We start from the raw sequence: 23,203 nt of genomic DNA on the forward strand, positions 1-23,203 counted from the left end.
TGAAGGCTGTAGTGGGCGGGGGCTACGGTGGAGCACCGGGAGCGAGATGGGGGTAGCGGTGGATCGAAAGCCGAGGAAAGCTTGAGGAAGGAATACGAGGGAGGAAGAAAGGGTGTGATTTATATAACTTTTAATCAGGGTGCAGTTTTAATGGGAAAAAAAACGAAGTATTTGATTAAAAAAATAGAATTAGTCATATTAAATGAAGTGTTACAACCAAGTGTTACCTATTATCAAAGTGTTACAATCAAGTGTTACCTATTATCAAAGTGTTACAAAAAATGTTACCTATTATCAAAGTGTTACGTAAAAATCAATCAATCATGAAATTTTTAAAGCGTTACCAATAGATGTTACTTAAACCCAATTTTGTAGTAGTGTCACAAGGGGCGACGAAGTGTTCAATAAATTGGATTAAGTTCACGCCTTCTTCTGTCCGAATATTGGCCATATCATTGTCATTCAAACCAAAAAATCTCTGAAATACAGGTTTGGAATCTGACAAGTTAGGGGCATATGTCACAGGGAGAGTATTTACAGGGAAACCTAGTAGAACCTCAAACTCACCAGGTAACGGGACAATTTCATCCCCTTTAAAGAGGAAAAGATGGCGGTTCGAGTGCCAATGATTAACGGCAGCATGGAGGAAATCAAAATTGATATTAAGTTGCATATAACTCAATAGGGGGTCAAGGTGGTATATTTTAAAAGCTATCTTATCCTCGATTGAAAGGGAGGTGACCCATTGTTTTAAGCGTTATTCAAAGGTTTTCACCATTAAAAAAAAAAGAGAAGAGAATAATATTTTTTCTTTATGATACTACTAACGAATGAATGGGAGATGATCAAAAGCCTACACGAAACCACGTTTAAATAGATTCAAATGAGCAAATTTTCGGCAATTTTCGTCCTAAGGAAAGTTCACCCACAGGTGGCGCGCGCAACTCACTAGTTGCGCGCGCGTCCAATTCACATGCGCACGACAACCGCACGCAACCCATCTAGTTGTGCGCGCCTCGTTCTATCGCGACATGTCTTTTGTGTTATTTCCGTATTTTGGGCTACAAAATAATGGAATATCAACGAAATTTTATGACTAATCATATGCTTGCCTTTGTTAATTTTATTTCCTTTCTCCATCTTCTTTTTTGTCGTTTTTCTTTTTTTATTTCTAACTTTCTTTTTATTTCCTTTACTTTCTTTTATTTTCTTTCATTTTCTTTATTTTCTTTTTTCCTTCCACCTTTCTTTTTCTTGTGTTTTCTTTTCGTTTTTTTCCTTGTTCCTTTTCTTTTTTGTTATTTTTCGAGGGGGGTAAGTCGGGAACCCTTTCTCTCCCTCGGAAAATTTTTCGATATCTTATGGAAATAAAATATGATATATATACAAAAATGCGTGTCATATGTACAACAAAAACAATATATAATAATAAAAACGCATGTGTACATTTTTTCCATAAGCAAAAATAATATATATCAGGAAGTCAGGATGCTCGGCGACTCTCGAAAGGCTGCTGTACATCCTGCAAAATCCAAAACAAAGAATAATACACAAAAACGTGTAATAACTTTGATATATAAAAAATAAATAAATAAAAAAGAAAGAGAGAGAGAGAGAGAGAGAGAGAAGCAAATTTACCGCGACCATCCGACGATCACGGCATGACAAAGCCACGAGGGCTCTCCGATAAGCAGCTCAGAAAGCACGTATAGTCCTCACCATGCCATTCACGGTCTCTCGCGAAACCTGTTTCAAAAAATACAAGGACAGTCATCAAACAAATGTATATGATATATAAAAATAAAAAAAAATAAAAATTGACAGCAATATTATGATTTTTGCCCGGTCCGCCATAATTAAAACGACCTTTTGATAATCCTCCAATAAAATGACCTTTGCACATCATCTTCCAAAAATAGGATAAAAAACCGGTTACTTGTTTAGTAGGTTAAGGAAGGACACATGTCACATTACAATTGGTTAGAATTTTTTAAATTTAACATATTTCTTTTAAATTAGTGATATTAAATTATTTTTTTTTTTAAAAAAACAAAAAAAAAACTCCACGTTCAGCTCTGAACAGTTTTCGGCCACCCAAAGCCACCTCACCTCGCAACCAGCTCCACCTCTGGCCACCATAACCGCCCAACCACCATATACCTCACAAAGTCACGGCCTTACTTGTTCTCAACATCGCATAACTCCTACATCCACATTTCCACCACCATGCTGCAACCGAACAGTCGTACAAAACCGCCCAGCAGCACCGTAAGCAACCCGCAACCCTTGCGTGTCATAGCCACCGTTCCACCTTCACCAACAACCATCTCACATAATCATCATCGGCGAAAACTTCGGCCACTAATTAACCGAGCAATTAGGCTTCCAATATCCGACCACCGCAACCCCCTTCCCCTTCCATTATCCAACCACCTCAACCCCTTCCCATTTTCGATATTCGACCACCACAACCCCTTCCCATTTTTGATATTCGACCACCGCAACCCCTTCCCCTTTAAATTTTGGCAGCCTCTCTATCTTCGCCCAAACCTAATACCTCTCACTCTCCTTCTCCTTCTCCTTCATAGCCCAGACCCATCCACCTCTTTCTCCTTCTCATCCCAGATCTGATACCTTTCCCACCTCTCTCTCTCTTCTACTCACCCTTAACCTAACCACCACGCCACTGCCCAAACCCAACCACCAGGCCTTTATAATGAGGTCGTGACAGTGTGGCGATAGGTGGGGGTTCACAAGAATAGGGGGAATTTGTTTTTTGTTAATCATTTTTATAAAAATAAATAAAATAAACCAATTACAAAGTGACACATGTTATACTAACCCATTAAACAGTTTACCAACCGGTTTCGCCACATTTATGGAAGATCATGTGCAAAGGTCGTTTTATTGGGGGATTATCAAAAGGTGGTTTCATTTATAGAGGATCGAGCAAAGGTCATAATATTCCTGTAAATTTTTCCTAAAAAAAATATATACATGTACAAAATAAACATACCGACTCAACCATCTCCGATACAAACGGTATGTCCTCATCCTCCGCTGCTGGAAGAATCTCGCAAATTACCGACCCGAAAGTGTCGGTATACGTGATCTCCGCCGTAGGAGGCACCCAACCACCCAGCTCGACTCGATGAAAAAAACAATAAATAAAAGAGTCAAAGTTCCGAAAATAAGAAAAAGAATAAAAAATAATAAAAAAAAAGAGAGTACTAACCGGAACAAAAGTTGGAAAAGGAGTCAGCCTGGATGCAACAAACGTAGGGTAGGATGCACTCGGCAGCACCAGCTGCTCCGCTGAATAACCAAGGATCGCTTGAGCTCGATCCTCGGTAGACAGCAGGTCTGGACGCAGCATCCGGATCGGAGGATCCGCTGGAACCAAAGGCTTTCGAACAAAGACTGTCAGAGAACACGCTCGCCTAAGAACCAAGCATCTGTCCTCTGAAGCACAGAGAGTCCCTAATAGAGGGCCCGAAAACGGCAGCGAATCATACCTGACCAGACAGCCTCGGGGACCCCGACGATCAAACTCCAAGGGCGGAGATCGATCTACAAAATACAACCACATGAGGAAAATCATTCGAAACATATATACATATGAACATGTGCGTTGCCAAAGTACTCATCGATGCACAAGTCGCCGAAAGAATCCTCTGTGGAAAATCGTCGGCTGAAGTCACTTGTTTCTTCCTAATCGTGACCAGACGATGGTCGATAGGAAAACGAGCCTCCCCAAGTACCCTGGGGGCTAAGAAAGGCAAGTATGAGTACCCCCAAGCCTAAAGAAAGAAAACAATAAGATCAAAAAGGCAAAAATGGTGATTAAGATAAAAGGATTAAAGCGAAATACACACCTCGAGGATACGACCATGCCATGAAATGGAGATCCGAGGCACCTCAGTAGCTGCCGCGGAATCCATCACCTGGGTCGCCTTACCCATAGTTGTAACCATACGGGCATACGACACCTCCGCCCAACTCAGGTTACCTACTTGCCCCAAATCACTGAGGCAAATAAGTAACCCAATAGCGAAACGCTCCCCCCGATCACTCAAGACAGTGATAGAAAGAACATGAGCAATGTATATCCGAGCCAGGTGCTCAGGTGTACACTACCGATCAACCTCGTCAACCGACAGCTCATTGGCAAGAATTGAGTACGGACAAGACTGCGCATACAGATGAAGGGCCACCGTAAGACGGTCCCCCACAAGGTCACGCAGTCTCTCGTCTGACCCCTTTACGATCTCCATAGCCACAAGCTCGCCTCCGAAAAGAAAGGTCGTAATCATAGAGAAATCGAACGGGGTAACTGTCATCTCTCCCCATGAAAAGTGGAAAGTGTTGGTAGAATCGCACCAAAATTCTAGCAATCCACGAAGGAAAGATGACGACGCAGGCTGACTCGATAGATCCCGAAGAGCCGCCAGCTAGGGGCTGATCCCCGAAAGCTCCACTATATCCTTTACCGCATTGGGTAACCTCTCGAAAAGGCCTCTCAAGTCATTTGAGCCGTAAAAACACATGCTAGGCTCGCACTAAAAATATACAAAAAAAACACGATTACGACTTTAAAAAGAGAAGAAACGATGTTAAAAAGAGACGGAAACGCGAAAAGAACTCACTATGCCGCGCAAACTCCGAATCAGAACGTGATGGTCTGGATCGCACTTAAGGACCTGAGGGTCCCAGTTGAGAGGAGCCTCCCAAACCACATCCTCCTGGCGACATCGATCGGCCCCGATGCGTCGCTCTCAAACCTACTCACGAGGACGTGCACCCTCTTTCGAGGGCGAACTACCTCATCAGGCACGAGTCCTAGGTCCTCCTCAGCATCAAAAAACGGAGGAGAATCCATGTTATAACAGATAAGGTTCCTTATTAGTTTATTTTTTCCCTAAAAAAAACTAATACACATGTTTCTAGAACCATTTCGGCTGCATAACGACTGCCAAGAGGGCAAAACACAAAAATCGAATGCCACCCATGATTGGGGGCTACGATACCTGCATTTAAACTCAGTAAATGGGGACTTTATACACTTGCAAAAGCCATCCTATACCAGTTTTAACTAAAGTATTCTAGAGATTATATTCCTAAATCTCAAGGAATCAACTACTTTTATGCGAATAATAATAACGTAAGCATAATTATCGTCTACTAAACAATCTTGAGGTTCGAACATGGCAAAAACAAGCTAAAAACATATTTCTTGCCATTTTTTCGAATTCAAAATTTTCAAAACATGACCAATGAAAGTAAAAATAGCTCTAATGCTATAATTTACTTCATAATCAACAAGTACAACCAAAATGAGCACGCAAAATAACAGATTCGAACTAAATTCGAAGGAAAAAAGGCAAGAACGTATTTTAAAAAAAAAAAAGAAATGCTCATACAAGGTTCAATACTTAACCATTTTTCATGAAATTTGTTGCAAAACACTCCTTAAACATAGAATAACAACATGGAACAAGCAATTTCAAGAATAATGAAGCAAATCGAAAACCCCCAAATTCGAATTTTGGTGTTTTACGATTCGAAAATCGCCCAATTTCAGCCAAAAATGGAACGAAACTAATAAAAACTTACATTGGATTATGGCAAATACGAATAAGGGACGAGATCTACTTCCTTTAATTTTGAAAAATAAGAAAATCCAAGATTTTAAGAGAGAGAAATGAGCAAAAATGGCGAAAGAAGGAGAGAGATAGCGAAATGAAAAATAGCGCTCAGCGATTTTCTTTTTGCTGATTTAAATGTCGCGCGCAACTCAATCAGTTGCGCGTGACAGCCCAACGCAACTCAGAACAATGCGCGCGCCTGGCCAGTGTCACCCACTAAGTTGCTCGCGGATACTGGACACTTAAAAGACCGGTATTCAGATTTCGATCCGTTTGATTAATTTTTAACGGTTTTTGCTCGTTGTTAGACGTAATGGCGCACAAATTATCAAAATCTTTTTAATTACTTTGCATTTTGTAGTTTATTTTCTTCTTTGATATTTTTTTGCTTCATCTTGCATGCACACCGTGCTTTGTGCCTGCCCTAAGCATACGTTTTAGACGTTTTTCGTGAACGTGCTTTAAGACGTTCCTTAGTGGTGCTTTACGTAAAAGCTCCCATACACAGGTTTGTCATTTTACTGTACTGACTTTAGAAATGTCACGTTCTTTTCTTTCTTTTTGGCGTCCACAGCAAAAATGATGGCGTTATCATACAGCGTAAAATTGTAAGGCGTTATCATACACACAAAAATGTATGGTGTAGGTTTTGCGTAAAATTTCACCTCTTCCCAGCCAACGTGATCTACCTCTCGTAACTAAAACGGTAGAATTTCTTTACTTGCTTTCTTTCTTTAGGCGTTAGCTAAAACGAGTCGACTGGCGCGCCGAACCATTCGAGAACAGACACTTCTTGATTGGAAGAAAATACGGTAGTTAGTGAGCTTACTGACTTACCGGACAGTTAGGGTGTCCGTCCGCCCCCTGTATAAAGAGCGACGTACGATGTCGAAGCAAATACGGTAGCTAGTGAGCTTACTAGCTTACCGGATAGTTAGGGTGTCCGTCCACCCCCTGTATAAAGAGCGACGTACGATGTCGCATCTATTTAGGCACATGCCCCCAGTCCTAAGACACGTGCTTTCATCTTGTGGACAAAACTAATGAGAGAGTTGCCGATTTTCTTCTTTCTCACTAGATTTGGATATATGCCTCTAGTCTTGAGACATGTATTTCTATCTTGTGGACACCGAATACCGCGTTTTTACAACCGAGTGTCAAGAACTTTATTCACGTGTTAGGCTACGAATGCCGAAACACCTCCTCTTTTATCATCTTTTTAACTTGTTAAAATCAAGCTAAAGTTTTAATGACATATATATCAAGGGACTTTAGACCAATGATGAGTGTCATTTATGACACTCATTTATTCTCTTTTAGGGTGATTTTAGATTGCTTTTATAGCTCTTTTCATTCCTTTTCCCTTAGTTTTGCTCTTTATTTCTTTAGTTTGCACTTTCTTTAGTTGATTCCCATTTTCATGCATTTCTTGGTTTATTTTGTCTTTTTTCCCTTTTTACTTTCTTGTTTTCTTCTATTTTCAGGTTAAGATCGTTGTCCAAGGATTCCCGAGACTTATCCCGAGTTATGCATTGATTAGGATGCCTAATGCTCTCCATTTGAAGCCCAAGTATGGAGATGTGCAAGTTCCAAGTAACCTTAGGCCGTGCATCCAAGCTGTGGGGGCACCAATTCTAGTGTTGAACCCACCACCATGGTGTTTTAGGGTCTTCCATGCTCTGTGTTCATCAAGCACATCAAGTGGAGCGCACGAGGAGCATCGAGATGAAGGGGAAGAAGTTGCCCTATTCCCAGGCGTGGGCGCGCACGACTATGGCGCGGCCTGGTGGCGCAGGTAAGCGTGACCTTGGCGCGGCCGCGCGTGTTGCTCCCCCTATTCCGTACCCATTTTTGCACGACCGTGCATCCTCTCGAAGAAGGTCACGCCTGTATGGGTCTATTTTGGACGATCTAACTAATTTCTCTTTGTTAGTTCTACTATATATAGATTTTTCTTCTATGTTTTAGAGAATTAGAAAAGCTTAGAAGGAGAATTAGGCTAGATTTTCTTAGAGAGAGAAACATTGAAGATTGATGGTTGATGATTGATGATAGTTTCAATTGGTTTGAATTCAAGTACATTTCCTTTGATTTGATCAAGTTTGTAAGAATGTTCTTTACTTTAATTCAATCTTTAGTTTTTTAATTTTTTTCAATTGTTTTGTTGATTGTTCAAGTTTATTGATTGTTTGATTAATTTGGTTTGATTGAAATGATGATGATGAATTTGTTGATTAGCTTAGTTTTTATTTTGATTTCTTCCATGGATTGTGAGTAGTTTACTTGCTAGGGATGTGGTGAGGCATGTTTGAGTGATGGATCATAGCTAATTGGAAATTTTTTATTGATTTAGCGTTGTGATTAAATTGGTTGATTGATTTTGTGCATGTGTGTGATTAGTTAAAGAGTAGCTAACTTTAATTGTCATACTAGATTGCATTGTGTGCCTACATTGATACGGACCATTGATTTGTAGCTCACATTTATCGATCGAGCTTGGTTTGTGACGTTCCTAGTAGAGTCTTTTGTAGTTGGCACTAGTTAGACCTCTAGGAGATAGCTTGTTAAGCTCTTTTGATTGCATTGTCTATCTTCCCTCGCAATACTTGAATTAATCAATCACCAACCCAATTAGTGTGTGTCCATTGCAAGAATATGTGGATCCTAAATCCCCAGTGTTTGATATATTGATTTACTTTGTGTTTGCATTGTTTGTTTAGTTGAACTTAGATAACCTACATTCCCATTTACGCTTCGAAATAGCTTGACTTTTACAATATTTAACTTCCCCCTATTCCTAGTGGTTCGACCCGAACTTGCCCTATTACTAAGTGTAAGTTTGGTTACAAATTTAGTTTGATTGGAGGAATTTTAGTTTCAACGACCTATAATCCACCTCGCATCAAAAATGGCGCCGTTGCCGAGGAATGGCGTAGTTGTTTGCTATTGTTGTTGAGTCTATTTCATTTCATTTCAAAAATACAAAAAGATTTTTCTCTTTTAGGCTACACTTGTAGCCGTGCTACTAATTGTTTCTTTGAGATTGTATGCATAGGACAAGAGGAAGGACTTTAGTACCTTTTTATCCGGAGATTGAGAGAACAATCGCAAGGATAAGAGTTGCTAGACGATCCTTGAGTTCTAGCTCATCAAGTGGAGAAGAATTTCAAGAAAAAGAACAAAGAAGCATGGGTGAAGTAACAAGGGTTGCTTTGAAGGAGTTGGGAACTCCTGGTGCCTATAGATTTGAGAGTGGTATTGCTCCGCCAACAACACCGACTAATGACTTTAAGATAAGGCCGGCGATGATAACAATGATTGAACGAAGGTAGTTTAGTGGTGCCAAGCATGAAAGCCCACTAAATCATCTCAAAGAGTTTGAGAAGTATTTCAACATTATCAAGGTCAATGGGGTTTCTCAAGAATTCATAAGGCTCAAGCTATTCCCATTCTCTCTAATTAGAAGAGCTTTGGAGTGGCTAGATAAGGAAGTGAAACCTAATTCCTTGAGAACTTGGGATGCGGTCACTAAAGAGTTTCTTTCTCGCTTTTACCCTCAAAAGAACACCGCCGAGGCAAGAACTCTAATCCAAAGTTTCAAGCAAAAGCCTAGTGAGAGTTTGTATGAGGCTTGGGAAAGATACAAGGAATATCAATGAGATTGTCCTCACCATGGAATCCCGACATACCAAATCATACAAATCTTCTATGGAGGACTGATTCCCCAAGGAAAGTCATGTCTTGATGCCGGAGCCGGAGGCCCGATTATGAACAAGACCGAGGAAGAAGTTGTTGATATCATAAAGGATGCAGTTCGTCACTACATGGATTGGCAAGAGGGAGAGAGAGAGTCTACAAGCAAAAGTGGCTCAACGGTGTATTCGGTTAACTATCTCAATGCAATCAATAATTTGTCTTCCCAAATCTCAAACTTAGGGAAGGAGATGACATTAATCAAGGCCAAGCTAGAGAGTGTCTCTTTAATTGCACCGAGTCTTCCCTCCCACATTAAGGGGAGAGGTACATCTTCTAACTCTACTCCTCCTTCTACTTTAAGTAATATGCCAAGTGGATGTGTCTTTTGTGATGTTTGTGAGTCATATGACCATGACTCTTCTAGTTGTCCATATGCTTTTGAGAATTGTGATAATGTTGAAAACAATGATTGTGAGCAAGTGAATTTTGTTTCCAACAATAACAATGGGCAAAGATTTGAAGGTCCAAGGAATTTTGGGACTAGGAATGCTCATCAACAAGGGAGTTTTGATAACTACAACAATGGTGGTTATAGGAACCAAGGAAATCAAGGTTTTCGAGGTAACTATAACAATCAAGGTTATAGTAATCAAAACCAAGGCCAATGGTATGGAAATCAAGGCTAATCTCATGGCTTTAGTGGCCAACACTAAAATTATGGCAATAATCAAGGCCGAGGTAATTGGAATAACCAAAATAGGGGCAATTTTCAAAACAACAATCAAAGGGGACCCCTACCCGGATTTTCTCCAAGACCTCAAGGCAATGGTGATAATTCCTATGCTCAACCCCTATATTCCAAGACTACCTTAGAGGAGATCATTGAAAATCAAACAAAAATTTTGAACACCTACATGGCGGTGAGTGACAAGAAGTTTAATGAGATGATGACACACAACAAGATGCTTGAGACCCAAATCACTCAACTAGCCAATACCTTGAAAGATTGTGCTAGCCCTTCTTCATTACCTTCTCAAAGAGTTGATCCTAAGAAACTTGTTTATTCTATTACCACAAGGAGTGGGAGAGTGCTTGAAGAGAGAGTTTTTAGGATGAGTGAGGAGGATGAGAAAAGGAGTGACTCAAGTGAGGAAAATAAGAACAAGGTGTCAAGGAGTGTGAGAAAAGAGGAAGTTCAAGAGAAAAAGAAGAGTGTTGAGTCTAGCAAGATGAGTGAGAGTTCTAATGAGGAGACAAAAGAGAAAGAGAGGAAGCGAGATGAGGATTTCAAACCGAAACTTCCATACCCCCAAAAGATCAATAGGTACAAGTTGGATGAACAATTTGGGAGATTTATCTAGATGCTTAGGAAGATTCATCTTTCTATTCCTTTCACTGATGTTTTGGGGGAAATGTCTAACTATTCTAAATTTCTTAAGGAAATCATGAGCGGTAAGAGAGATTGCAATGTGGTTGAACCGGTGAGTTTGGGGGAGTGTTGTAGTGCCTTTATCCATAATGACTTACCCCAAAAGATGAAAGACCCTGGAAATTTCTCCATTCCTTGCAATATTAATGGGAAATTGTTTCAAAATGCCCTTTGTGATCTTGGTGCTAGTGTTAGCATCATGCCTTACTCCGTTTTCAAGAAACTTAAGTTAGGTGAGCTCCTTCCAACCAACATGACCCTTCAATTAGCCGACCGTTCTATTAAGTTTCCAATGGGTAGAATTGAGGATGTGCCCCTCAAGATAAGAGAGTTCACTATTCCCGTTGATTTCATTGTGCTAGAGATTGCGGAGGATGACAACATTCCTATCATTCTAGGGAGGCCATTTTTAGCAACTTCGGGTGCTTTGATAGATGTGAAAGGTAGCATGATTACTTTGTGTGTTAGTAATAATAAGGCAAGTTTTAAGCTCAAGTCGATGCATGAGTCTTTATCCTATGTGCAAGGAATTATGTGCATAAACTCATTGCCTTTGAATGCTAATGATTCCATGTTTGTGTCTTCTACTAATGATATGCTTGTAGCTTGTGATGATGTTCCTAAAAGTATTGAAAGCAAGGTTGTTAGTGAAGAAGACAAGGATCCCTCGAAGCTTGAGAATGAGTTTGAAATGCCTTCTTGGTTTGAGCTTTCTTTGAAGGATGACGAGAATAGTTTTTCAAGTGGTGAACATGAGGGGTCTCAAAGATCCAAGGAAAAAGAAATGAAAGAAGAAGAAAAGAGTTTCTAAGAAATATAAGAGGAAGTTGAAGCCTAAAAAGTTTGATCCAGTTTCTATGATTCAAGATGACATGGTTCATGATGTGATTTTTCACAAGCTTTGCAATGATTTTACCCTCCACCACTTCGGATAAGGTGGTGTTCTTTGACCCTCCATGATTTGGAGGAAGGGTCGAGCTTAGGACCTTAAGCAAGCGCTTCCCGGGAGGCAACCCGGTTTTCTAACCCTTTTCTTTTGATTTCTATTTTTCTTAATTTTCTTCCTTTTGCTTTTCTTTTCTTTCACTTATTTTCTATTTGGATTGATAGGTTAAATTCATTGGATATGGATTATTTCGAGCAAGCATGAGCATGGAAAGGTTTCGTGTTTTAAATGAGAATATGTTCGATTTTATCGAATTTTGAGGTAAAAGGGTAAGGTACTACAGTGAGGTAAGTTAGGGAAAGTAGTGCTGAAATTTGAAGTAAATTTGAACTTGGTGGGTTCATTGTGGTGCTCTCATTATTTTTGGATGTTGAACCTACTATCAACATGTTTTGAAACTGCCATCTTTCGTGGGTTCAATAATCCCGAGATGATATTGGATAATAAGCCCACAGTAGAACGCACCGAGCAAAAATTTCAAGAAGGGAGCCAAGCCAGGTGCGGGCACGGGTGCGACCGCACGCGACACTGGCGCGGCCACGCAGCCAGGTCACGCGGCCGCGCACCTGTTCGGGCCGAGTCTCTTGTCTTCTTTCTTTCTCCTTTTTTTCCCTTATTTCCCCTTCACCCTCAACCTAGCTCGCACCAATCTACTTTCTCACACAAGAAAACAGAAACCCTAACCCTTGTTCATCAAATTTGCATCATCAAATCACCAAAAATCCATCAAAAATCATCAAATTCCTTCTACAAATTCATCCTTAACAACAAAGTTCATACTACTTTCTTCAATTATCAACCTCCAATCTCTCTCCTTCATTGAAGACCAATTTGGGGTTTTTCTACTTGGTGGGAATGGGTGGCTTGTTCATGATCAATCTTGCTTCAAGTGTGGTATAATCTTCTTCTTTGACTCTATTTTACATAATTATATCATATTGTTGCAAGAATTTGATTGTTTATGGTTGTGAATAGTAGTAGTATGTGTTTTGATGATTTTGATGATTGAATATGATTTTTGGTTGATTATTTGTGTTTGTTGTTGATTGATTTTTGCTCACATTGTGTTGTTGTATGTTTGTGTAGCAATTTTGGTTCATTTGGTGGTGATTTTGAGAAGTTTGAAATTTGGAATTTTGGTAGTAAGGTGTTTCTTGTGTGATTGATGTTATTGATTAAGGAGTTGTGATTTTGGTATTTGGAAGTGTTTTGTGGTGTTATTGTGGTGTTTGTGGAGTTGATTAATTTGATTTTGAATGGGTTAATTTGGAGGAAACACAATGTCAAAGCTTATTCAAGCCCTTTCCTCTAAAAAACGAAAAACCACCATCACCATTGAAAAACCTTCTTCAAAACCATCTACTTCTCAACCACAAAAACCTACTCCTCTACCCAAAACAAAAATCCGAGACCCAATACAAAAAGATCGATATGCCAAGCTAAAAAAGAACCGTTCCCTCAAGCCCTCTCGTCACTACTTTCAACCGGATATGATCAAATTGGGGATTGATGAGGATTTAAGGGAGTTGTTCAACAACCTTCGCATGAGCACCTTCATAAACTCATGTTACCGTACTTACTTTGAGCCAACTTTGGAGTTTTTGGCTACGGTTTCATGTGAGGCGTTAGAAGGTGGCAACTACCGGGTCCATTTTCAGCTCTTCAACATTCACCATGATCTTTCTCTCGCCGAGTTCAATACGACACTTGATCTTAATCCGAGGGCGGATGTCTTGGACTCCGAGTTCTTCTTCGATGAATATGACCAAAATTCTTGGTGGGATGATATTTCAGGGGAAGGTGATTTTGTTACTCGGTATGCCGCGATAAGCAAAGTTTTCCAACCGTGTCTTCGAGTTCTTCATAGGCTTTTAGGATATTCGATAATCCCAAAGCAAGAATTGGGAAAATTGAGTCAATTAGAGCTCCGGATACTATGGTTGGCTACTAGGGAGGAGTACCGAGGTCGTTTGAACTTAGTGTTCATGATTTTGAGATATTACAAGGGGTTGCAATCTAGGGAGTCCGGAGAGATCCCTTGTGGTAGCATGGTTACGAGGCTCATGACCAACCTTCATCTTGGCCACTACTTGCCTTCTTGTACTCCGGTGGGTAGTCAGAGCACCCTCTACCTCGACATTGCACAATTTAAGCAAGTGTAATTTTTGGCTAAGAATGATGATGATGAGGTGTTCGATTGGCTTAGGGAGAACAAACATTGGTGCTATCTCCCTAACCCCTCCTTGACTTCTATCCGCCGTGAGGATGTGCCTAACGTATGACATGTTCCCTTAAGTAACCGCCTCCCCCATGATGATGATGATGAGGAAATAGGAGAAGAAGAAAATGAAGAGGAAGAAGTGGCTCCACAACAACAACATCATCCACAACAACATCGTCAACAACAACAACAACATCGACAACCGCAACAACAACATCAAGAGCAACAACAACACAAATTTTCTAACCCCGATATGGATGCTCTTAGTGCGCAAATGAAGGGGATGCAAATTCGTTTGGAGGGCATGTACGATCAAGATTTTGAAGCAATTTATAATCAAATGAGAGGCATTTCGGAGATGCAATAAGGTATGTTTCTCCAACAACAACATTTGTATGATGCAAGTGTTAACCGTGGGGAAATCTCCCCTGCGGTTTACTACCCATATTTTTCACCCCAACTTGGTCCTATTCCATCAAGTGGGTATCCTTATTGGCAAGGACCCCGGAGGTCCAACACCGAGACTCGCTCATTCCCCGATGAGCACAGTAACTACGAGTACCGTGTTCCCGGTGGGAGCGATTATAGGGGTGATCCTAACTACCCCTATGTTCACCCCGATTATCCACTACCGCTCGTTTTACCTGAGCAATATACTCCCCTTGCCCCTTGGCAACAAGATAACTTCAAGGGAAACTATGGTTGGCCACCTGGTTACATCGGGGGATGGGATCCTTATGGTCCCCCATCTGGGTTTTCCTATGACGGGGATGACAATGATAATGCCAAGCAGAGTGGTAGTTAGTTCCCCTATTTTGTGCAATCTTCCTCCATCCCTTATTTTATGTGTTGTTTGCTTTGTATTGATGGGATGTTGAGATGTATTCATGTTCAGCTTGGGGGAACTTTATTTTCTTAGGGTTTTGTCTCGGTGGCCAATATTGTTGTTGGGAATTGCCTTGTCTACTTTTTGCCTCGATGATTGATAATTGCATGCCTTGGTCTCTTCTTGATGGTGTTTGATTATTGTATGAGCTTTCCATGTCTATTCTTTCTCTCTTGATGATGTTATTGTTGTGTTGATTTCTATGATGATGATGCATGTTGTTTGCTCCCGTGAATCCAAAGCCCTAACATCCAAAACCCTTGAATCCAAATCCCTTCAATCCAAATCTTGTAGTTTAAGTGATTAGTTGCTAGTTTAGTGTATAGTTCCTTTAGTTTTCTTTTCTTATTCTCACTTTCTTTTTGGTAGTTTAACTTGATTTTTGCTTTGTTATTTCTTTTTATTTAGTTTTGCTTTCTTTTATTTTGTTTTGAAGTTACTAACCGTTTTATTTGTTTATAGCTCTATATCCTATTTTTCTTCTCACTTGGCTTTGATGATGATGTTATTGATTCTTGGAGCTTAATGAAGGTGGTTGATCTTTCGCCTTATTTTTATTAGCATTGCTTGGAAACCCGGTGAGATCATTCTTATTTTATTTCTTTTATTTCTTTACTTTTCTTGGATGCATAGATTAGGATTAGTTTTAGGAGAAGTTGAACGGTTCGAGGATGTATGATTGTAACACCTTAGAGTGTTTGGGGTCATTGACGTTGTTATCGAATGACCACTTGTTTGACGATTGGGAATTACGTGTTATACTTGCATCATTGTTCCTTTCTTTATTTTCCTACTATTCCTTTATCTTTGTTTTCCTATTTTCTTTTCCTTTATTTTCTTTTCTTTTCTTCTCTTTTCTTTTTGTTTTTGGTTTGGATAAAAAATTTTAGGCCTTACTTTTCTTTTTGTTGCATGTCTTTCTTGTGAATTGGACTATATACCAATGAACTTTTGCTTTTGAATGAACATCTTCTTAATTGGTAGAGGTATGCACGATTTGAAAATATGCTTGGTTGATTCTAGGATGGTGTATGCTAAGGTAGCATGTCTAAGAACTAGGGGGATCATGAAACCCAATTCTACTTGTTTGTGGCATGCTTGGTAGTTGCTTCCTATGGTCGATTTGACACCAATAGTGAGTTTTTGCTACATCCATGTGAGGTTTACTATTTTTCAAGCCTTCTACACTTACTAGCATGAGCGGCATGGATCCTTGACTATTGCGGACCTAACCTTGAATCTTGACTCATAATTCTCAAACATAAGACCGAACCATCTAGGGAGGAAAAAGGCATCTTTTCGGGGTGATAATTTTTCTTTTCTAGGATAGTATTCTTTATATTTAGTCCTTGGGTTTATATTTGCCTACTTGCTAACCATTTGAGCTTTTTCCCTTCTTTTTAAACCACATCTTTAGAACTTTGAGCCTTTTGTTTCATTTTTTGTTCCATTTTTAGTTTTTGTGAAGCAAATAATCATGTTATTGGAGATTGTGGTATATGAGTTTGGATATTGGTTCTTATTTGTAAGCAAGCTTGTATTTTGTATATCTTGTGAATAATGGCAAGTGAATAAATGAAAAAGTCGTCCAAAGTTAAAAAAAAAAAAAAAAAAAAGGCAAGGACATTCAAATGCAAAGTTGAAAAAGCCGTCCATAGTTAAAAGAGGCGAGGACATTTGTTATGAATTTGAAAAAAAAAATAAAAAATAAAAATAAAATAAAAATAAAAGAAAGAAAAAATTGAGAAAATGCAAAAATATTTTGAAGTTAATCTTTTCTTCCTTTTCAAGCATTGAGGACAATGCTTCCTTTAAGCTTGGGGGAGAAGCGTTTACGCTTTTTGTATATATGATTGTGAATATAGCTTTGAATAAGCTTGGGGGTGTTAGTTTGTTTTTGTTTGGTAATTACTTGGTTATGAGGAGAAGGTTTGATCACCCTTTTGCTTCACTAATTAGGAATACCACCAAATTCTAAATTTTAAGCCTACCCTCACCCTTTTGCCCTTACGTTACAACCTTTGGGAAAGTCCTTTTGACCTAGAGGTTGAGTCACATATCGGGGGAGGGACTTATGAGTTAAAGCCTAAGGAGAGGGGATGCAAAGTCAAGACGTCGAGTAGCCTAAAACATGTTCTTTTCCGGCTTCTTCGAGGAGCTATTGAGATGCTCACTAGAGGGAGATTTGAGACTATAGGGAAAACACGGTAAGATCGAATGGGATAAAGGTGGATTGTGATAACTAGTTCTCTACGCTTAGTATATTCTATGTTTCAATCAACCTCAGATATCTTGGAACGTGCATACCCCTATTTGCTTAAGAAAGTTGTTTATTCATTTGAAGTGTAGTCATTTTGCAAAGTCCAAATCGTAAAGGTTTTGATTTTACTTTTCTTTTGATTTCTTTTACTTTTGTGATTTGCCTCATGTTTATTTGTTGAGTGTTATGGGTTAATCTCTTAGGAAACCCTTACAAGAGCATCACTCGTCCTCTAGAGCGATTTAGAGGTTCAAATGGCTTGTCTTTAGTTGCTAAAATTGACCGTGATTCCTACGAAAGTGAGTCTTAGTGTATATTCTCATCTCATGTCTTTCTTTTTCATTTTTTTAAATAAGTCTTTCATCCATTTTCTTGCTTGCTTGGTTTTGCTCGAAGACGAGCAAAAGTTTAGCTTAGAGGAATTTGATAAGTGTCATTTATGGCACTCATTTGTTCTCTTTTAGGTTGATTTTAGATTGCTTTTATAGCTCTTTTCATTCCTTTTCCCTTAGTTTTGCTCTTTATTTCTTTAGTTTGCACTTTCCTTAGTTGATTTCTCATTTTCATGCATTTCTTGGTTTATTTTGTCTTTTTTCCCTTTTTATTTGCTTGTTTTCTTTCATTTTCAGGTTAAGATCGTTGTCCAAGGATTCCCGAGACTTCTTCCAGAGTTTTGAATTGATTAGGATGCCTAATGCTCTCCATTTGAAGCCCAAGTATGGAGATGTGCAAGTTCCAAGTAACCTTAGGCCGTGCATCCAAGCCGTGGGGGCACCAATTCTGGTGTTGAACCCACCATCATGGTGTTTTAGGGTCTTCCATGTTCCGTGTTCATCAAGCACATCAAGTGGAGCGCACGAGAAGCGTCGAGATGAAGGGGAAGAAGCTGCCCTGTTCCCAGGAGCGGGCGCGCGCGACTATAGCGCGGCCTGTAGCGCTGGCGCGCGTGACCTTGGCGCGGCCGCGCCTGTTTCTCCCCCTGTTTCGTACCCATTTTTGCGCGGCCGCGCATCCTCTCGAAGAAGGTCGCACTTGTATGGGTCTATTTTGGACGATCTAACTAATTTCTCTTTGTTAGTTCTATTATATATAGATTTTTCTTCTATTTTTCAGAGAATTAGAAAAGCTTAGAAGGAGAACTAGGTTAGATTTTCTTAGAGAGAGAAACTCTAGATTTTAGAGAGAGAAACATTAAGATTGATGGTTGATGATTGATGATAGTTGAAATTGGTTTGAATTCAAGTACATTTCCTTTGATTTGATCAAGTTTGTAAGAATCTTCTTTAATTTAATTCAATCTTTAGTTTTTTATTTCAATTGTTTTGTTGATTGTTCAAGTTTATTGATTGTTTGATTGATTTGGTTTGATTGAAATGATGATGATGAGTTTTTTTATTAGCTTAGTTTTTATTTTGATTTCTTCCATGGATTGTGAGTAGTTTACTTGCTAGGGATGTGGTGAATCATGTTTGAGTGATGGATCATAGCTATTGGAAATTTTTGATTGATTTAGCATTGTGATTAAATTGGTTGATTGGTTTTGTGCATGTGTGTGATTAGTTAAAGAGTAGCTAACTTTAATTGTCATACTAGATTGCATTGTGTGCCTACATTGATACAGACCATTGATTTGTAGCTCGCATTTATCGATCGAGCTTGGTTTGTAACGTTCCTAGTAGAGTCTTTCGTAGTTGGCGCTAGTTAGACCTCTAGGAGATAGCTTGTTGAGCTTTTTTGACTGCATTGTCTATCTTCCCTCGCAATACTTGAATTAATCAATCTCCAACCCGATTAGTGTGTGTCCATTGCAAGAATATGTGGATCCTAAATCCCTAGTGTTTGATATATTGATTTACTTTGTGTTTGCTTTGTTTGTTTAGTTGAACTTAGATAACCTACATTCCCATTTACGCTTCGAAATAGCTTGACTTTGGCAATAGCTAACTTCCCCCCATTCCTAGTGGTTCGACCCGAACTTGCCCTATTAATAGCTGTAAGTTTGGTTACAAATTTAGTTTGATTGGAGGAATTTTAGTTTCAACGACCTAAAATCCACCTCGCATCAACCAACAATGCCATAATCGAGAGGATATCATCCCCTTTAATCTTTTTTTACCGATTTCTTCTTATGACTTGACATCACCCAAGACTGCCTTTACCTGTAAAAGCGCTCTACCTTTGCAAAGGATCAATCTAGATTCTTTAGCGCGTTAATACTGGAAAATGCTTTTTCTAGCCTTAATAGCTACTTGTCTCAAACACTTAGCGAATCAAGGATCGTTTCGACATCCTTAACATTTCTGAAATATTTTTCTATTCTTAGGGGACTTTGCAGAATGAGTCTCGTATTTATTTCCTTGGCTACTTTGATCCTCGTCTATTCTAGACTCAATCAAAGTGGGGGCTAACTGTAGACATCTACTTTTGGCCTCCTGTCCCGACAGGAAGTGCTATAACGATAAATAAAACCATCTTCATGTTGGATCACCGTGGAGAATACTTATGGATAACTGAATCAATCACAAGAACACAAAAATGACTAGCCTAACCCAAAAACAATGAAATAAGGTCCAATTAACTAAGTCCGATCATAATTAGGCTTAAGCTTGAGGTTAAAACCTAATTATGACGGATTTAGAGGCGCCTAAGTTAAAAATCAATGCTGCCGTAGAGAAATCCGTACGCATCTCAATGAGTCGCACTATCTGACGCGTGCAACCTATTCAGTTGCGCGCATCACCCAGCGCAACTGCTAGTGATGCTCTTGCGGAAGATTCAGAATTTCATAAAAATATAAAATCGAATCTTACCATAATACCGCGCGCAAGATCATCAGTTGCGCTGGCCAAAGCAGCGCATCTCAATCACTTGTGTTGGGATGTCACGCGCAACCCATTTAGATGCGTGCGACACCTACTGTGGCAGAATGCTTAAAACCCTAAACGCACCCATTTCCTATAAATAGAGTCTTAATACGAGGCTCAAACAGACAGAAATTAACCTAAAACTCTGGCGGAAACTTTGTGAACTTATGAACTATCAAACCCTCTTGTCCTAAACACTCACCCCCTCAATACTTGTTACTACGGTGGAGGTTCTCGAACAAGAAGGAGTCCATAAGTGTTCTAAATGGAGATCTAGCAAAAAAAAAGTGTTAAATTCCCGAGCACTTGGATCAATCACCATTATTTTCTTGTTTAAAATAACTTTAATTAATTAATTAGTGTTGTTTGATAACTTTAAACAAACTTTTTTATTAATCAATTCCACATAGTATCTTGCGTTAAATAAAGAATTGAATTGAATAATTAATTGTTGATTGATCACTTAAGCCAAGGCGAATCTTGTTTATTTTGTTCTTTTCACGAATATTGATTAAATAAGAATAACAACTTTTGCAATGTAATTCCTACATGATTAATGCGTGTAAATAAAATAAACTAACTTAGTTTTTTAGGTATCATGTTGCATATATTGTTTGGTGATGAAATTGTAAAAAAGGAAGAGCTAGTAGAGGCTGTACTAGGGCTAGGATAGTGATTCCCCCCTAAAGGGAACGTTATCTTGGTACCCTCGCTCCCGAACTCATTTCTAGTTCATGTAGACCAATTTGGGCATAGGTAAACTTACGATTCGTGCTAAATATCCCTTGAACTCTACTTGGGAGAAAGGCATGAACGAGGTTTATGAGTTTTCCTAAAACTCATTGGCGACTCCTACTTGTTTCTTACAAAAAAGTGTGATGATAGAATCAATTCTAATTCAAGGTCCCCCAAACAGTCAGGAATTCAAATCCTAATACACCCTAACAAGTGTAAAGTCCTTAAAGGGCCATGGGCATTTAAGGAGAAAGATCCCTACGATGGGAACACCCTCCTTACACATAGTACTTTTAATATATAAATAATATAGATAGATAGATATAGATAAATAATATAGATAGATAGATAGATAGATAGATATAGATAAATAATAAATATAATATTATACTCCCTTCGTCCCCTAATGATAGTTCTTTTTTGCCAAATTTTAGTCCCAAAATGTACACCCTATTTGCTTTTCAATAACCATTACTCCGTTTTATCAATTTTTTTACCAAAATTCCCTCCAATTTACAAAAGTATTTGTGCAAATTTTGCTTCCCCATTTAAATTTTGCATTTTCATATACTACCTCCGTTTCTGAAAATCAACTCATTCACTATTCATGTGGTCAAAATAAAATAATTTTGACAACATTTTACGAGCTATACAATATAAATGAATTAGCATGTGAGATCTAATTTGATTCCCCTTATTATAAACAATCCAAATATCAACTTTTTGTAATTTTCACTTATTCACAACCCGAGTTATTCATGGTCAAAGATGTTCATTGGAGACTGCGCAATTGCAAAGTGAGTCAAACTTTCAGGAACGAAGGGAATACTTTTTTTACTTTCTCTACTTATTTTGCATACCCTATGAAATTTACCTTTCTAATATACTTTTACTCTTTATTATTTAAGTTTTTTAGTTCCCGTGTAATTTCACCAAAAGGGACTATCATTAAGGGACGGAGAGAGTATAATAATATGATGTATATGGTATGTTTTTCCTTCACTCTATTAATATTGCATCACTTGTCTTTATTGGAAGTTTTATAAGTATTGCACCATACCCATTACAGGAAAATAATAATATACCTGTGCATACTACAAATACCGTACCCAATATTCCCTTACTTTTAAACACTTGTCTCTTTGATTTATGCTTACAATCATATGGACAATTTTGTATTTTGTTTTTCTTTCACTTTCTTTTTTTCCAATAACAACAACAACAACAACAACAACAACAACAAAAAAAAAAAAAAGGGGCTCCCTATGTGACAAATCTGGCAATATTAAAAGAAAAGAGAAAATATTCTTTTTAAGTTAACGTGCTTTTATCACATTTGCCAACACGCACTTTTAACGATTAATAACTCTTATCATCAATAATTAAAAAATGTATAAAGTAAAAATTAAAAAAATATTCACTAAGATGATTCAAACAAGATTCCACATAACTAATATGTTAAATATAAAAACTTGTCTAAACATTTATGTTTTCATTGGAGGTTGTTTTCTTATATCTTTAACTTTTCAGTTTTAATTAATCTAACATAATTAATTGGAAATTCAGTTGATAGTTGTTGATATAATTAAGAAAATACCATGCCAATTAGACATTTTTATTGATTTATTTGCGATTGTGCAACTAGATAAATGAATGTTGTTTATCAGCATGATATATAAATTGGAGATCCCTCGTAATAAACTCTTGTTTGAACTTATTTTTCACAAAATAAGTGAAAATTTATTTAACTTAACAAACCTCCAATAAATCACATACACACATGTACGGCTGTCAAACAAGTTATTTCATGTCAGGTTCGTGTTAGTGTCGATGTTAATTGGGTTGAAAAACCCTTGACCGAAACCTAACTCATTTATTAAATGAACTAGCTTGAGGCCCGTGCCATGCACAGTAAGTCTATTTTTTAAAGAAAAATAATTATATCCAACAAATAAAATTTGATAAAACATACAAATCAAATATATAGAAATTATAATGTCATAATCTATACGTAGTATATATTAATAGGCAAAGCAAAAAATTATCTAAAAATGGATTTTTAGTCTGCCCAAACTCGAGAATTTTTCTTGCGAGACTTAATCTGATCAGGTCTAGTGGCCATATTAGTGAATACTTATTTATAAATGCATTTTTAATAAATATCAAAAATCAATCGAACAACAAACTAAAATCTCCACTAAAATTATTAGCGAAAGTGCAAACATACATAAAATTACAAATAATATGTCACCTTTATGTCTAAAAAATCATTTGTTAAACACAACATTTCTTTTATAGCTATATTATACTCTATAAATCAATTTGTGATAATGTGTACGTATAGTAGTAAAATTTCATAAACAAAATTGTAATTAACTTGAATATATAGTTATATTGAATTGAAATAAAATATTAGCTAGAGGTATTTGAAAAAAAAAATTAAGTGATGTTTTAAAGTGATTTCTTTAACAACTATTATATGAATCAATTTAATATAATTTTTTGGCAAAATCTAATAATA

At 38.0% G+C, this 23,203-nt stretch overlaps 1 non-coding gene across 1 annotated transcript; it reads right to left on the bottom strand.

Moving 5' to 3' along the window:
* Positions 1–9,218: 9,218 nt before the first annotated feature.
* LOC145580448 (small nucleolar RNA R71) lies at positions 9,219–9,324 on the bottom strand. The gene has a single exon (XR_014099488.1). It is a non-coding gene; the product is annotated as a small nucleolar RNA R71 (small nucleolar RNA).
* Between the last annotated feature and the right edge of the window lie 13,879 nt (positions 9,325–23,203).

This window comes from Chenopodium album, chromosome 14, assembly GCF_948465745.1.
Source record: "Chenopodium album chromosome 14, dcCheAlbu1.1, whole genome shotgun sequence".
NCBI classification, from domain to species: Eukaryota; Viridiplantae; Streptophyta; class Magnoliopsida; order Caryophyllales; family Amaranthaceae; genus Chenopodium; species Chenopodium album.